The sequence below is a fragment of the Macrotis lagotis genome, chromosome 1 (assembly GCF_037893015.1).
Source record: "Macrotis lagotis isolate mMagLag1 chromosome 1, bilby.v1.9.chrom.fasta, whole genome shotgun sequence".
Taxonomy (NCBI): domain Eukaryota; kingdom Metazoa; phylum Chordata; class Mammalia; order Peramelemorphia; family Peramelidae; genus Macrotis; species Macrotis lagotis.
This window is the reverse complement of record NC_133658.1, coordinates 736,951,758-736,966,412: the sequence shown is the minus strand read 5'-3', so window position 1 is coordinate 736,966,412 and position 14,655 is coordinate 736,951,758. Positions and strand designations below refer to the sequence as shown.

The window sequence follows — 14,655 nt, the reverse complement described above, 5'->3', positions numbered from 1 at the left end:
CCATGACCCTTGAAAACTCTGGGCCTCTACATCATAATGTGGTTTCACAAGTAGATTATATTGGAGGGTCAGTTTTTTCTCAGCAAATCAAATGATTACAAATATTTTTAAAAAAATCAAAAATTAGAAAATGACAATTTTCCCCATTTCCTGATTATAATCTGATGGACTCAAGCAAATAAAAATCATCTGTCTTTCACAGTTGAAGGACATTCACAATACAGAAACAGTGTATATGATGAATTTGATATATTAGAATAAAATTTAATAAAATACCATTGTTTTAGGTACATAATTAAAAAATCTTGAGGGAAGTAATTTCATGCCCCTGGAATATAAATTTGATGCAGTACCACAAAGGGCACAAACATGTTTAAACTACTTTGGAACAAACAGTGTGGAGAGAAATCAAGTTACATTGTAGAAATCTGTTTAATGTACATTTCAATGAATAAAAAATAAATAACTCTCTTATATAAAGTTATTTTTCTTATGTCATTGGAAGCATGGCATATCCTAGCTCAAAAAAGATTTAAAACTCTAGTCAAATTCCTGATTTTTTCTGGGGAGGTATCAAATACATTGCTTTTCTAAGTTAAATTCTTTCACTGCAAAGAAAACTATTGATCTTAATCCTATCTGAATATGTTCAACAGAAATTTTTAGTAAGATTTTTAGGCATTAAATTTCTACTTATTTTCCTTGTCATATATGTTAAGTGAAAAATCTTAACTTTTCACAGAAATGTTTCTTTATTTCCATATTTAGAATTTATCAGACAAATCTGCAAACTACTTTCTAGGAAGCAATAAACTTTCTCCTATTAGACTAATTATTTTTTATGAAAGAATGACAGGCCAAATATCTAGCCCTAAGAACATTAAATTAATTTCTATATATTTTAAAGCCTTAACCCATGAGATAAATTAATTTATGACTTGATGGTTAAATAATGAAGCCTAATAAGAACATTCCTTTGCCTATTTGATCAAAATCATGAAAACAAATAACAAAAAACCTGTGCTAAGATTAAACATCTTCCTTTATCTTAATAATTTATATAGTAAACATTTAGAAAGAGAGAATAATGCCATTTATTTAAATTTTTTTCCTTCTAGATCCATATTGATTATCCAGGACAATAGGAATTAGAGTTAGAAGGAACCCTAAATATAGCTTGTCATACTTACTAGACTGGTGATTGAGGGGAATACTGTGGGAATAGAATACTTAAATTTTTAACAAAACCCATTTATAGAAAAGATATAGGCAAAGATGACACTAGAATGAGGCTGACTCAGAATTGACTAACTGTCCAGAATCATAATCTTAATGGGTCATGGCCATTCTGGACAGAAGTCTGCAGGCAAATATTCTTGCTCCATTCAGCATTTACTAAATTGGTGATATAATGCCATGCTTGTCAGATCATCAGGAGAAAATGCATTTGGATGGAATTGCATATACACAGAATTAGAGAATCAGAATTCAAAATGATTTCAAAAGGCTATACAAATGGAATTCATCTGTCAAGACTAAATTGACAATGGGCAATATAGTCTTATAATTGGGTTAAAAATTCAACTACACAACTCCAGAGTGGAAGAAATGTTGCCAAATAATGTTTCATTTAATAATGAATTATAATAAATTTATATAGTGCTTTAGTTTTTAAAAGTTCTTTATAATTAATATTTCATTTTTTTTATCCTCACAACAATTCTAGGAGGAAGGTGTTATTATTACCTCATTTTATAGCTAGGGAAACTGAGGCAGACTAATGTGAATTTTCCCAGGGTTACACAGAGTTTCTAAGGTTGCATTTAAACTCAAAGTGTCCTTACTTCAGGTCCACCTCATGGCCACATGATCTGTTTAAAAAGACCTAGGAATTCAAGTGTATTGGCAAATAACATGTCAATAGTGTGATGTGACAACAATCAATATTCTTGTGATTTAAGATTATTTTAAAAGCATAATGTTCAAAATGAAGGCAGTTGTAAGTACTAAGATCCTCTGCACTAAGACTACATTTTGAGTAATGAGTACTGAGTATTGTGGTTACATTGAATAATGGAGAGTGATCAACTTAAGAGTCAAGAAAGTCTGACTCTAAGTTCACATACTGCCTCAGACACTTAATTAGAGGCTTGACCTTGGGCAAGTCATTTAACCTCTCAGTCTCAGTTTTATCTTATGTAAAATAAGAATAACAAAAACACTTACTTCACACTGTTATTATGAGGTTATAAAGAGATAATATATCTCCTTGAACAGACCTTAGTCTATTATATGTATATTAGCTATTATCATTGTTATTTTTATACTGTTTATGGCATCAAATCTTAGGAAGACATAGCAAAAGCAAAAGCAAAAGCACATCTATAAGAGTCTACAAAGTGTAGAAAATATGCAAGCAGTTCTCAAGTATTTTAGTTTTGGGACTCTTTTAAAAGCTTAAAATTTATTGAGACTTTCCCTAAGAGCAATTTTGTCTATGTGACTTTCACCTATCAATGTTTATCATACTAGAAATAACAAGATCTTAATATTATTATTATGACAATTGTTTTGACTTCACAAACCTTCCCTGGAAAGAACTCAGAGACTCCTTGGGGCCATACTTTTGGAATGGATATTCAGTGAGGATTTCTGGAAGGATTGGTCATATTTATCTAAAAGAAAGGAAGACTCAAGGGTAACAGAGAGTACTGATAATTATTTGCTGTCACAGGAAACAGGGACTCAATTTTTCTATTAGGCCCAAAGGCAGAGAAACTGAGAAAAGAGAGGTTTCAACTTCACATAAGAAAAATATCAATCCTTTAAGCAAGTAAATCAATTTATTTACTATTAAAAGCATATGCAAAGTAATTTTTTTTAAATTCTTTTTATTTTATTTTAGGCAATGGGGTTAAATGACTTGCCCAAGGTCACACAGCTAGGCAATTATTAAGTGTTTGATACCAGATTAGAACTCAGGTCCTCCTGACTCCAGGGCCTAACCACTGTACCACCTAGCTGCTCCCCAAAGTAATTTTTTTTAAAAAAAAGGAAATTCGAATTCATGATAGGAAACTGTTGAAAGTAAAATATGCTACTTTTAAGAGGTAGGGACTTTGATCAATGGAGATCTTTAAGTCTCCATTTAAAGGACTACCTTCACGGTTATAGTGTGCATCCTTCTTGGAGATGCATTAAACTACATAAGCTCTGAAAGTCCCTTCCACATCCTTGAAATGACTTGCCTAATGTAGCTAAAAGTTTAGAACTAGAATCTGAGCTCAGGTCCTCTTATTCCAAAGCTAATGAGTGATCTCTCTGCTCCACAAAATAGCGTCACCGTATGATGGAAACATAAGAAATGTTATGAGAAAATGTGGTAAAATGTCCCACATTTATGAAGGTAAAAGAAGTCGTTTTGGCGACTCTCACTCTGGAATTTATTGTGACAAAGCGGTGGCTGATATAATAATAATAACCAAGGCCCCAACTAGAGACTTTCTGCTTGAACATCTTTGTATTAATTCTACTTTCAATATGTTGTATCTTCCCCAAAGGGTTGTAAGTTCCTTGAGGACAGTAACTATTTCAGTTTTGTTTTTTGAATCCCTAGCATCTATCATAGTGGGCAGCACATAATAGACATTTTAAATGTTTATTTGGTGGGATTGAATTTTTGATTTCTCTAACCATTTCTGTTTAAAGTTCCGCTGAGATAATATAATTTATTTTTATATCACAGCCACTCAGTGTGGTTTAGTAAGCTTAAAATAGGAATGCACTTTAAAAAAAAATAGAAGACATTCTTTCTAATGGTTCTCTTAAAGTGAAGGTGCAAATCAAAAACTTTGAAATGGCATTAGGAAGTTTAAATTCTACTTCAGGCAGTTATTGTTTAATTGGGAAATTCTTTTAATTGCTCTAAACCTTTTCTATAAAATGAGGATAATAGTAACACCTTCCTTAGAGGTTATTGTAAGGACCAAATGCAAAAAATTTCATTTCAAACCTTAAAGCACTAAATAAATTTATTTGTTGTTGATGAGATTTCCATTAAAAGATGTTATTTATATATCCAGAAATAAGACAGCTAGTTTCCATTCATGATCCGCACCAACATTCAAAATTGTTGTTTAGTTATTTTCAGTCTTGTCTAAGCTTTCATGACCCAATTTGAAATTTTATTGAAAAAGATACTGGTGGGGCAGTTAGGTGTCAAAATGGATAGAGCACTGGCCCTGGAGTTAGGAGGAACTGAGTTCAAATGTGACCTCAAACACTTAATAGTTACCTAGCTGTGTGACCTTGGGCAGGTTACTTAGCCCCATTGCTTCCCCCCCCCCCAAAAAAAAAGAAAAAAATACTGGAGAAGTTTAACATTTCCTTCTCCAGCTCACTTTACAGATGAGGAAACTGAGGCAAACAGGTTTAAATGACTTGCCCAGGGTCACACAGCTAGTGTCTTGAGGTCAAGATTTGAATTTAGGAAGATGAGTCTTCCTGACTCCATTCTCAGCACTCTATTCACTGCTCTACTTAGTTGCCCATTCTATACATGGACACTAAGATGAGATATCTATTTCCTGTGGCAAAAGAGGTCCTAGATTAAAACCTAAGTAAAAATGATGCTTGTCTTAAATCTACAAGTTGTTTTGAGGCACTGAACCCAGAAGTACCAATCTTGGCTATTGAGATAGTCAGTCTTCATAAGTTTTACACATTGGATATATGGAATTATTTATTTAGATTAATTCTGCCACAATAACTATAAATCCAAGCTAAATAATCTTCTTAGATTCGTTTAAAGAGATTTTGTGAACATAAATCTCCATTGGTCAGAATGAATCACTTTTATCACTGTTAGCCCTAAGCAATAACCAATAACTTGGTCAACATTTTATGGTCAAAGTTCAAAGAGAAGGGAAGCTGTGACCTTCAAATTTTTGTTGTTTTTTATGGCAATCAACTTATTAACTATAATAATTTTCTTTCTCAGAACTTCCACTTTCAAAGTGTTATTATATTAATCTTACTAAATTGTATTGTTGAGATGCCTGAGAAAATCCAATCACACAATTATTGATTTTCAGATCATAATTTTAATGATCAATATCTACAGCTTATGCTTTTGCAGTTTCCCTATGAACTGTATCTACTGTCCTTGGAAATTTTGCCAAATTTGAATTAAGGGCAATGGTATCATGTACTGTTTATGTGGAGGAGCTCAATCTCCTAATTCTTCTAGGGAGTTCTTACTACTGACCCAGAAAAACAAATGTTCTCCAGATTCATTCTAAGCAGAAAGTAATGGCTCAAACTTTCTCTCCAGAAAATTTCTTCATGAATCATCATTTTGCCCTGGGTCTGAACACTCAAACATTATTCTCCATTCCGGTTAGCTGGGGAGGAAAAACAGAACAAACAAAAATAAAGTTAACCTTTAACAACAGAAAAATCTTCCTTAGTTTGGTGCATGCTTGACTATCTGGGCATAATAATGACTGTTCTATTTTATCTTCCTGAAATTCTATTTCTGCCCTGGCAATTAAGAGATCTCATCAGTGTAGTCTATATGAAAATCAGTTCTAATTTCACAGTTAGCCTCTTATTCATACTATCAATTATAATTGGGGTTCAAAATGAATTGGGTTCAGTGAACTTCTAGGATAATTTCTCCAAGGATACCTCTTTTGTTCTTTCAGATATATTGAATATATGAGATATATTCAGATAAATAAGATTAATTATTATCCATGTCCATGAAAACTAGAGGATTTTATTTTTCTTCCTCTTTTTTGCCAGTCAGTTTTGGATGGCAGAGATCTGACTCTAATTAGTATGAGTTTTACCATTTACTAGATTCTTTTTCCAAATACCTTTAATGTCATTCTCTTTTGTTCATTTTTTTCACCACCATTCATTTTGGGTTTTTTTTTGTTTTTTGCAAGGCAGTGGGATTAAGTGATTTGCCCAAGATCACACAGCTAGGTAATTATTGTCTGAGGCCGGATTTGAACTCAGGTCCTCCTGACTCCAGGGCTGGTGCTCTAGCCACTGTGCACCTAGCTGCCCCTTCACCACCATTCTTAAATGCTAAGGAAATTCTGGCTCATAATTGCAGCATGATCTTCTAATTGATCCTTTCGATCTGTTTATCTTCATTTTTTCTTTTAATATTTCTAAGTATCATACAAATGAGAAGGCTTAGTAGTTGTTTCACCTGGAAAAGTATGATCAGTAAATTGTTCCTTCTCAAGAGACAGAATACTGGACAGAATGGAGATTTTCCTCATTTTATTTTTTCCATTAATGTGAGAAGTTTTTCATAACAAAAATGATGATGCTCCATTCTGTTCAATGAGTACCAGGAAGAGAGAAAGAAGTAAGTTCACTGCAGTGAAAATGTAAAATAACTTAGATCTACTCTGAATACTACATTTTTCTTTTTCTTTGTCCACCCCTACTGTCCAAGATGAAATGACTGTTCTTACAATGAGTACACATTATATTTATTAGAGGCCAGCAAGTAAGCTGGAACTCTAAATAGCTTATAGATGTGGCTTGCATTCCTATCACTATGGTACCGGGCTGAATTCTACTTGAATATTTCAGAAACTGAGCCAAATTGATGCCACAAATCTGCATTTTTAGTTACTCTAATCTAACATCTTTCATTGTGGTGGGATCATTTCTTATTTTAATATTCCTCATACTAAAAATGAAATTATGTGCTAGGGAAGCATGTGGTTCTACTCAGTATGAATTGGTAAGAGTTAGGTGTGCATTTTGATGCTGGTGATAATTACCTGAGGATAGGAGGAAGAAGGAAGGTAGGTTTCCTTTTCCTGGAGTCTGAGGAAGGGAAAGAAAGAAAACAGAGAGTATGGTCGAAGTGTTGCACACTTGTTTTATGTATTACATAGAATAAGGATGGGCTATGTCTAGATGCTTTACTGAGGCAGCAGGAAAAGGAGAGGCTGGACAGAAATGATGAGGGAATGGAATAATGAATTGCGGGTGGAACAGAAGTCCAGCTATAAATCAAAGCTATGACTATAGGCAAACTTGGGAAGGCAAACTGGGATGGAAAATCATATGCACTAAGGACAAAAACAAAATCTGATAAGTGAACAATGTTAAATACTTTAAAAAGCTAGCCCAGGGGGTGGCTTAGTAGCACAGTGGATAGAGCATGGGCCCTGGAGTCAGAAGCACCAGAGTTCAAATCAGGCCTCAGACACTTAATAATTACCTAGCTGTGTGGCCTTGGGCAAGCTACTTAACCCTATTTGCCTTGCAAAAAAAGCTAGCCCAGGAGATTTAAAAGTCCCCTAGTGGGATATGAACAACTACTGTAAGCAGACTTGCAAGTCTCTGTTGTCAGAAAGTTATGCAGTTATGTAGGGGAAAGATCACTGTCTGAAGACTGAGAGCCTAACTTCAAATCCTTATTCTTTCATAATGCTAGCTGTTTGACCTCTGGTGAGTCACAAAACTGTTATATTCAGTGAATGAGTTTAACTAATTGATCTCTATTGCCTCTTCCAGTTTAGAATCTTATGACTTCCTTGAGCCATAATAGTTCAGCGCTATTCTGGTATGCATCAAAAATACTTAGTCCATGGAGCAATTTTTCAGTATGGGGAAAAAAAAAGCTTCATTTCCTCCATCTTACCTCAAAATATCCTTGATCCTTCTTTGTCCCAATTATATTCCATAACCCAAAGCCTAAAAGGATTTTTGTGGACAAATTAGAAAATTTAGACAACTTAATGGTAGCATGCTAACCCTTCCAATATAGGCATATTTTTTGCCATTTTCCGAAACAGATTTATGGAGTCATAAAATGTTAAAGCCAAAAAAAAAAAAAAACCCTCATTTTATAAATGAGGAAAAGAAGCAGCTTGCCCCAGGTCACAAGCCCAGAATTTCAGAAATAGGAGGGACATCAGTAACCACATAGTTCAACCTTTACAATATACTCCAAAGTGATTATCTAAACTTTACTTGAAAAATTCCAAGTAAAGAGGAGCCTTCTACCTTCGAAAGCAGCCCATCTTTCATTTGTATAGCTCAAATTGAGATCTCAGTATTAGGACCAAGACCAAAATCATTATCTTCTGACTTTATGTTCCTACAATATAACAAGGATTGTGTCATTTGGTAGCGATACAAAGACAGAAATAGAACATTCTTTGTGTTCAAGAATATTATAGTTTAATGAGAGAATCTACTCAGATCATATATATATATATATCTTGTTATTGGATACTGTGGGGAAAGTATGACCCTTCTTTCCCTTCTCAAACATCCTGATTGACTTCAGATGACCACCCTTGAATTATATTACTCAGTCCCAAAGGAAAAAAATAATAAACATCACTCTGTCCTCATATATACTTATCATATTTCATTTTATATAATAGTTATTGTATTTGTGATGTATCTCTACATACACATTTTAAAGTTCCATGGTAACAGGAGAATTGTCTTACTCATTCACCTATTCTTGAAGGCCAAGGAAAAATGGGACTCTGAACTTAGCAAGTGCTTAATAAATATTTGTTGAATCAAATTTTATTCAACCAAAGCACAATCCCATAGAAGTAAAGGGAAAGGGCAGTCTAGCATTATTCTTTCCAGCATGATACACCATTCTGCTAGATACTGTTCCACTTCACACTCTGATAGCTTTAAAATTCATACAAATGATTCTTGCCTACCCTTTAGTACCAAAAAAAGTTTCCTTCTTCTTTGAAAATGTGCATGACCTGTTTAAATCCATGGGGAATTTAAAGCCATCTTCTAGACTTTAGTAAGATGGTAGGGCACAGTAAGAATGCTAATGGACCTCAAACTTTAGAAAGGAGCAAAATGTCACTATAATATAGTAAAAATTTATGGCATACTATGTTGCATTATAGGATAATTAAAGTCATTTGGAAGAGATGGCTTGCTGGAAGCATCTGTGACATGCCAGATTCAATCATATTCACTAAGACTCAGTTTTTTTTAATTACCTTCATTATAGAATTGAGGTCATCACCAAGGCCTCCATTTAAGGAGCTTTGCTTATCAGTTTGCATCACAATTGTCAATCTTAGAGGTGGAAATTCCTTTTTGATTCTATCTTGCCCCTTATCTAAAATGTTTAGTCCTTCTGTGCTTAAGTGGAAAAAAAAGAGTGAAAGAGATTGTGAAAAGGAAAAATAATATTAAAATCCTGGAATTTCCTATTATCTGGAAAAAAATAAAGGCTAGGGGTTTTAAATCTATTTCTCAAAACAAGTCTAAAGAATATTAACATTCATTCCATATTTCATGCCCTTGATTTTATCGGTCAAAAGATCCAAACAGAGCATTTATTAGATATTAGATAATTCTTTCTAGCACAAGGAAAGTTACACATCACAAAGAAATCCTCCATCATTTTAGTCACTGCAATGATATCTGTCTGAAATGAAATGTGATGGCATTGGTATCACATAAGGTGACTTACTTGAAAAACTATAGGAGTTAAGGGGAAAAAAACAAGTCATAAGTTACTATACCATTTGCCCATCTGCATGAATTGTAGTTGCAGAGTTTAGGTTCATGTAGGATAGACACTACAAACTGCAAGAAGTGAAAAATAAATACTTCCAACTTGAGATATGGTTATGCAAGTTATGTTAGGTTAATTGAATACTTCACTTGTTAATCGTGTATTTATAGCCATTTATTTTATCTGGAAAACAGGCCAGTGTGAAAGTTAATTTCTCCCTGTGGCATTCTGTGGAAATAAACTTTAGTAATTTGGGAACTGCACTGTGAGCCTGGAACATCAGAAAAACACTGCACAGGCATTAAAATGGGCAATGAGTTGTATCAGAGAGCACTTTCCACAAGGACATTTGAAGATCATATAGAAACAAAAAAAAAATAGAAACCTAAATTACTTGATGTGTGAGTCAAAGAAATCAGACGGAGGTTATAGGACTGATCAAAGCGTAACAAATATATACTTAAATCCACCATTGTCTGTGACTTCATCTTTCTGGCTATTCCCTTCACTCATACAGATCACTCAGCACAATGTCTTCATAAGGCAACTAGATCATAGAGTGGGCAGGGCTCTAGGCCTGAAGTCAGAAAGACCTAAATTAAAATCTGGCCTCAGTCACTCCCTAGCTGGGTGATCCTGGGCAAGTCACTTAACTCCTATTTGAAACCCCTCAGTAATCTTCATCTGTAAAATGAAGACAATAATAATACCCATCTTGCAGGGTTGTTGTGAGGATTATTAGCTGATGGCAGATATACATTCCATCACCACAGCTATACCTGAGGCCCCTCCATCTTGGTAAGACCTGGCACAGACAAAGCTTTTAAGAACCCAGACACATCTCTATGCTCCATTGGAGTATCCAAGCAAGACTTTAATCCTATTCTGTGAATATGACTTAGAGATATAAATTTATTGTAAGCTGAATCATATATTCTTAGGTTCTCTGAGGCAATCTAGTCTAATACCTATATTTGAAACATGAAGCCTTCCCAGAATATCCCTGACAAGTAATCTAAACCTCTGCTTGAAGATTTCCAGCAAAATGAGGGATTTCCCTATCTCTTTCATACCATGTCATTGACTTTCTGGCCATTTTTGTCCTTTCCTTTCCACCTAAACCTGTTGGTTCTAATAGATGAACTTCAGTCTTATTTTGACAAACTGATACATTCCCCCCTTCCAATATCCCTTCCTGTATTGTCTCCCATCATTTGAATATAAGCTCCTGGAAGGCAAGGGCGTCTTGCTTACTTGTATTTGTGCACTTAACACAATGCATATCATAAATGTTTAATTAATACTTTAACTCTCCATCTCCTGATCTATCAGCCAGTCTACCATGAGGTAGCTTAATCTGTTTGAGGAAAGCTCTAATTGTTAAGAGCTGAAATCTTCATCCCTATAACTTCTACCTTATTTTATTCTCTGGAGCCAAATAGAATACTTCCTGTCTATGACAGTCATTACTTCAGTTATTGAAGGATGATGATCATGTTCCATGTCCCTCCCCTAGCCAAATATCCCAGTTTCTGCAGCTGATCTTCATAATGTATGCATTTAAGGTCCTTTATAATTCCAGTTGCTATTCCTGCACATACCTCAGTTTGTCAATGTAAATTAAAATGAAATATCCACAACTGAACTCTAAATATGATCTTAAGATGACATTTTACAAGGGAGATGTCACCTCTGTTGTTTTACACTATGTATTTTAAAATTTTGCAATCCAATGATTGTTGTTCTTTTTTCCATATCACTCTATTTACTAATTGATCTTATAGTCCAAAGTCTTTTGCATATAAACTGCTCTTTAGGCACATTTCTACTAAATCATCCTAATGCAATTGATTCTTTAACCCTAAATACATGATTTTATATGTATCTCTATAGACTCAACTGATCATGTTGAGTTTTACATTGTGTTTCCATATTAGCTCTGTCCTCACACCACTATTTCCTTTGAATAAATATGGAATAATAATGAATCATTTAAAACATATATTTCTTGGGAAAGAGAAAGTACAACCAAACTATGAAATTAAATTTCTCCTCATGCTATATGTTGTGATTCTTTGTTCATATCTAAAATATGCAGCTAACATAAATATTTTATCCCTATTAAAATTACTATGATTCAAAATCATAACAATAAAAATAGATGGTGGTTTTTGTTTAGGTCTATAATGATGAGTTGCTATTTGAAATAATTACTTTAAATTTGGAAGCAAAGGCAACAAATAATAAAAGATAAGATTGTACCTAAGCTTAGGAAAAGCAAATGATAAGAGAAGCCAATGATAACTACTATGTATAAACTGTCAGTGATGTCCTTGACAAACCTCTGAGACTTCATACAGAAAAAAGAAAGATAATATTAGAAATGACTTTGAACACTGACTTGCTAAATTCCTACCACTTCTAAAAGGACATCACTTCCTTCAAAACCTCATAAAGGTATGGAGACCATTCAACTAATATTTGCACCTGATATAATTTCCAAAAACTCTAGCTACAAAATCTCTTGCCATGTAGGTCAGAAAAAGCTTAATTACAGCTATATATCAAAAAGCCTTATCTACCCCCCCGATGTAATAGTTTTTAAAATAAGAAAATGTGTATAATCCTAATGAACATGTTTCCTTACACATAGCTTGCTTTATTTTCTAATACTTATTCTAAGAATAGCATTCTTTGGGATAAATGTGAGATAAATGTGAGATAAATGATGTTATAGAAATAATGTAACATCTAAATATTAATATGCTAGCCCATTAATTCTGTGGCAGTGATCCCACTACAACTTCCAAGTAACTTACAACCAACCAGTATTTGGCCATTTTGAAATTTGTTTCCATCAAATATTATTCTAAAATGATATCATCTATTAAATATCCCCTTTCCATAATAATCATATGGTTTAATTTATTTATCAGTTTATAGAGATATCTTTAAACTCATACCTGCAATTTACATGAAATTTTCTGTACTAGAATTTCCCAGCATTGATGACATGCTTTTATACAAAATAAAAAGAATCATACCTAGGTTTAATAGGTCTTATTAACATAAGAAATGCTCAAAATTTTTGCACAAATACTTTTTAATAGCTTCTAATTATAGTGTTTAATCACACAGTACTTTCCTTACAACACCCCTGTGAGAGAGATCATACAAGTATGATTATCTCCATTTGACAGATATAGAAATAGATTTTATAATGACTTATCCAGAGTCACATTCGTATTAAGGCTGGCTTATAAACTTAGATCTATTGATACCCTGTCTGACAGTCTTTTTACCACAACATGAGTCAGATTCACATTTTAGTGGAACAAATTTATGTACAATGTATTCTCTCTCTCTCTAACAAAAAGTCATTTACATTTTATCATCATTGTAATAATAATAAAAATCCTTTGCTGTTCAGTTGTGTCTGACTCTTCCTGACCCTTCCTAACACTGTCCATGAGTTTTTCTTGGCAAAGTTACTCAAGTGGTTTGCCATTTCCTTCTCCAGTGGATTAAGGCAAATAAAGGTAAAGTGTCTTGCCCAGAGTCACACAGCTAGTAAATGTTGGAGGCCAAATTTGAACTCGGGTCTTCCTGACTCCAGCCTCAGTGTTCTAAACATAGGGCCATCTAGCTGCCTCTATAAAATCCCTAATAATATAAACTAATTCACCTACCCAAATTATAAAAGTAATTTAGAAGTTGAAGAATACTTTGTCCACAATTAATAATCATTTCAGATATGAATAGCTGACTTGGGCCTATAGTCCTAAATCTGCCCACTGACCTCTTCAGCTTCTTGTAAGTCCTAACTAAAATCTTATCTTTAGCCAGAAACCTTTCCCAACTTGTCTTAATTATTGTGCCTTCTCTCTGTTCTTTCCTATTTATACTGGATATAGTTTGCATTGCATATATTTGTTTGTTCATTGTCTCCCCCTTTAGATTGTAAGCTCCTTCAGATCAGAGACTATCCTTGATCTCCTTTTGTATCCCCCAAATATTTCATATAGTGATTGTCACATGGTAAGCTCTTAATAAGTGTTTATTGATTGATTGAAAATTTTAAAACAGTGGAAAATGAAAATACTGCAGAATTAATGAAGATGTTGGAAGATGGTACATTTTTGGAATAGTTCCATGGTGTGATAGTATTCTGAATTTGGAATCTAGTCAACAGTATTCAAACCTCCCTGAAGTTTTCTGTTTGCCTTTATGGGAAGTCTTCAGAAGGAAATAAACAATTCTCTTGAGATGTGGTGTGAATAAACATCTTTTTCAGATACAGTATGGAGTAGAAGGGTTCTGAAGATTTCCATATCTGTCATTCTTTAATTCTGTGATTTCACTTAATAATTTAAAACTTGATTTTGACTATGAATTATAATAAAGCAATCTTTAGAGTCAATTCAAATTCTTTTTTTAATTTTGAATTTTATTAATGTGTTTTAATTTTACTTGACATTCACAGATCATTCCAATTTTGAGGGGTAAAGTAAAATAATTACATCTAACTAAAACTAATAGTACAGTGATCTCACCTGAAATTACATGCAACATTTCACATCTGTAGCACTCCCCCATACCACTCTATTAAAAAACTTAACATAAAAACAATATAATAAAGATAGAAAATAAAATCATTTTTGTCCAGCCAGTTTCCAGGAAAATGTACCAAAAAGCAACTTCCCTGAAAAAAAATTTAGGAAAAAGTCATTTTGTAGATAATTTACTTCCTGCACTAGAACCTAGAGGGATAATCATGGTTTAAAAACATTTAAGTTATAATAATATTAAATAATAAATATCATTAAGGCTCAAACAAATGAATAAAGCTATAGTTATATCCTAGCTGTATTGTATTGGTAACCATATATAAATCATTGATTTATGCCAAGCTGTTCCAGCACTCCCAGTGGCCAATGAGATCTTGATTTTTCAATTCAGTAAACATTTAAGTGCCTATTGGGTGCTAGGTACTAACCTAAGCTCTTCATGTAGGAACTGTCATTTCCTCAAACCCATAGAATTCATGAACCTGTAAATGCACAAGATGATCTTCTTAGGTGGGTTATATAAAAAAAGAATTGAATCAT

The 14,655-nt window shown here is 33.5% G+C and overlaps 1 protein-coding gene and 1 long non-coding RNA gene across 6 annotated transcripts in view; one reads left to right on the top strand and one right to left on the bottom strand.

Moving 5' to 3' along the window:
• SGCG (sarcoglycan gamma) overlaps positions 1-14,655 on the top strand; it is a 313,578-nt gene that overhangs the window by 260,154 nt on the left and 38,769 nt on the right. The gene's annotated exons all lie outside the window — the stretch shown is intronic.
• LOC141507987 (uncharacterized) overlaps positions 5,091-14,655 on the bottom strand; it is a 38,437-nt gene continuing 28,872 nt past the window's right edge. For both annotated transcript variants that reach the window (XR_012474313.1, XR_012474312.1), the window contains exons 4-5: positions 14,544-14,597; positions 5,091-5,402 (exon numbers count right to left, since the gene is read on the bottom strand). This is a non-coding gene — a long non-coding RNA (uncharacterized LOC141507987). The remainder of the gene's footprint in view (positions 5,403-14,543; positions 14,598-14,655) is intronic.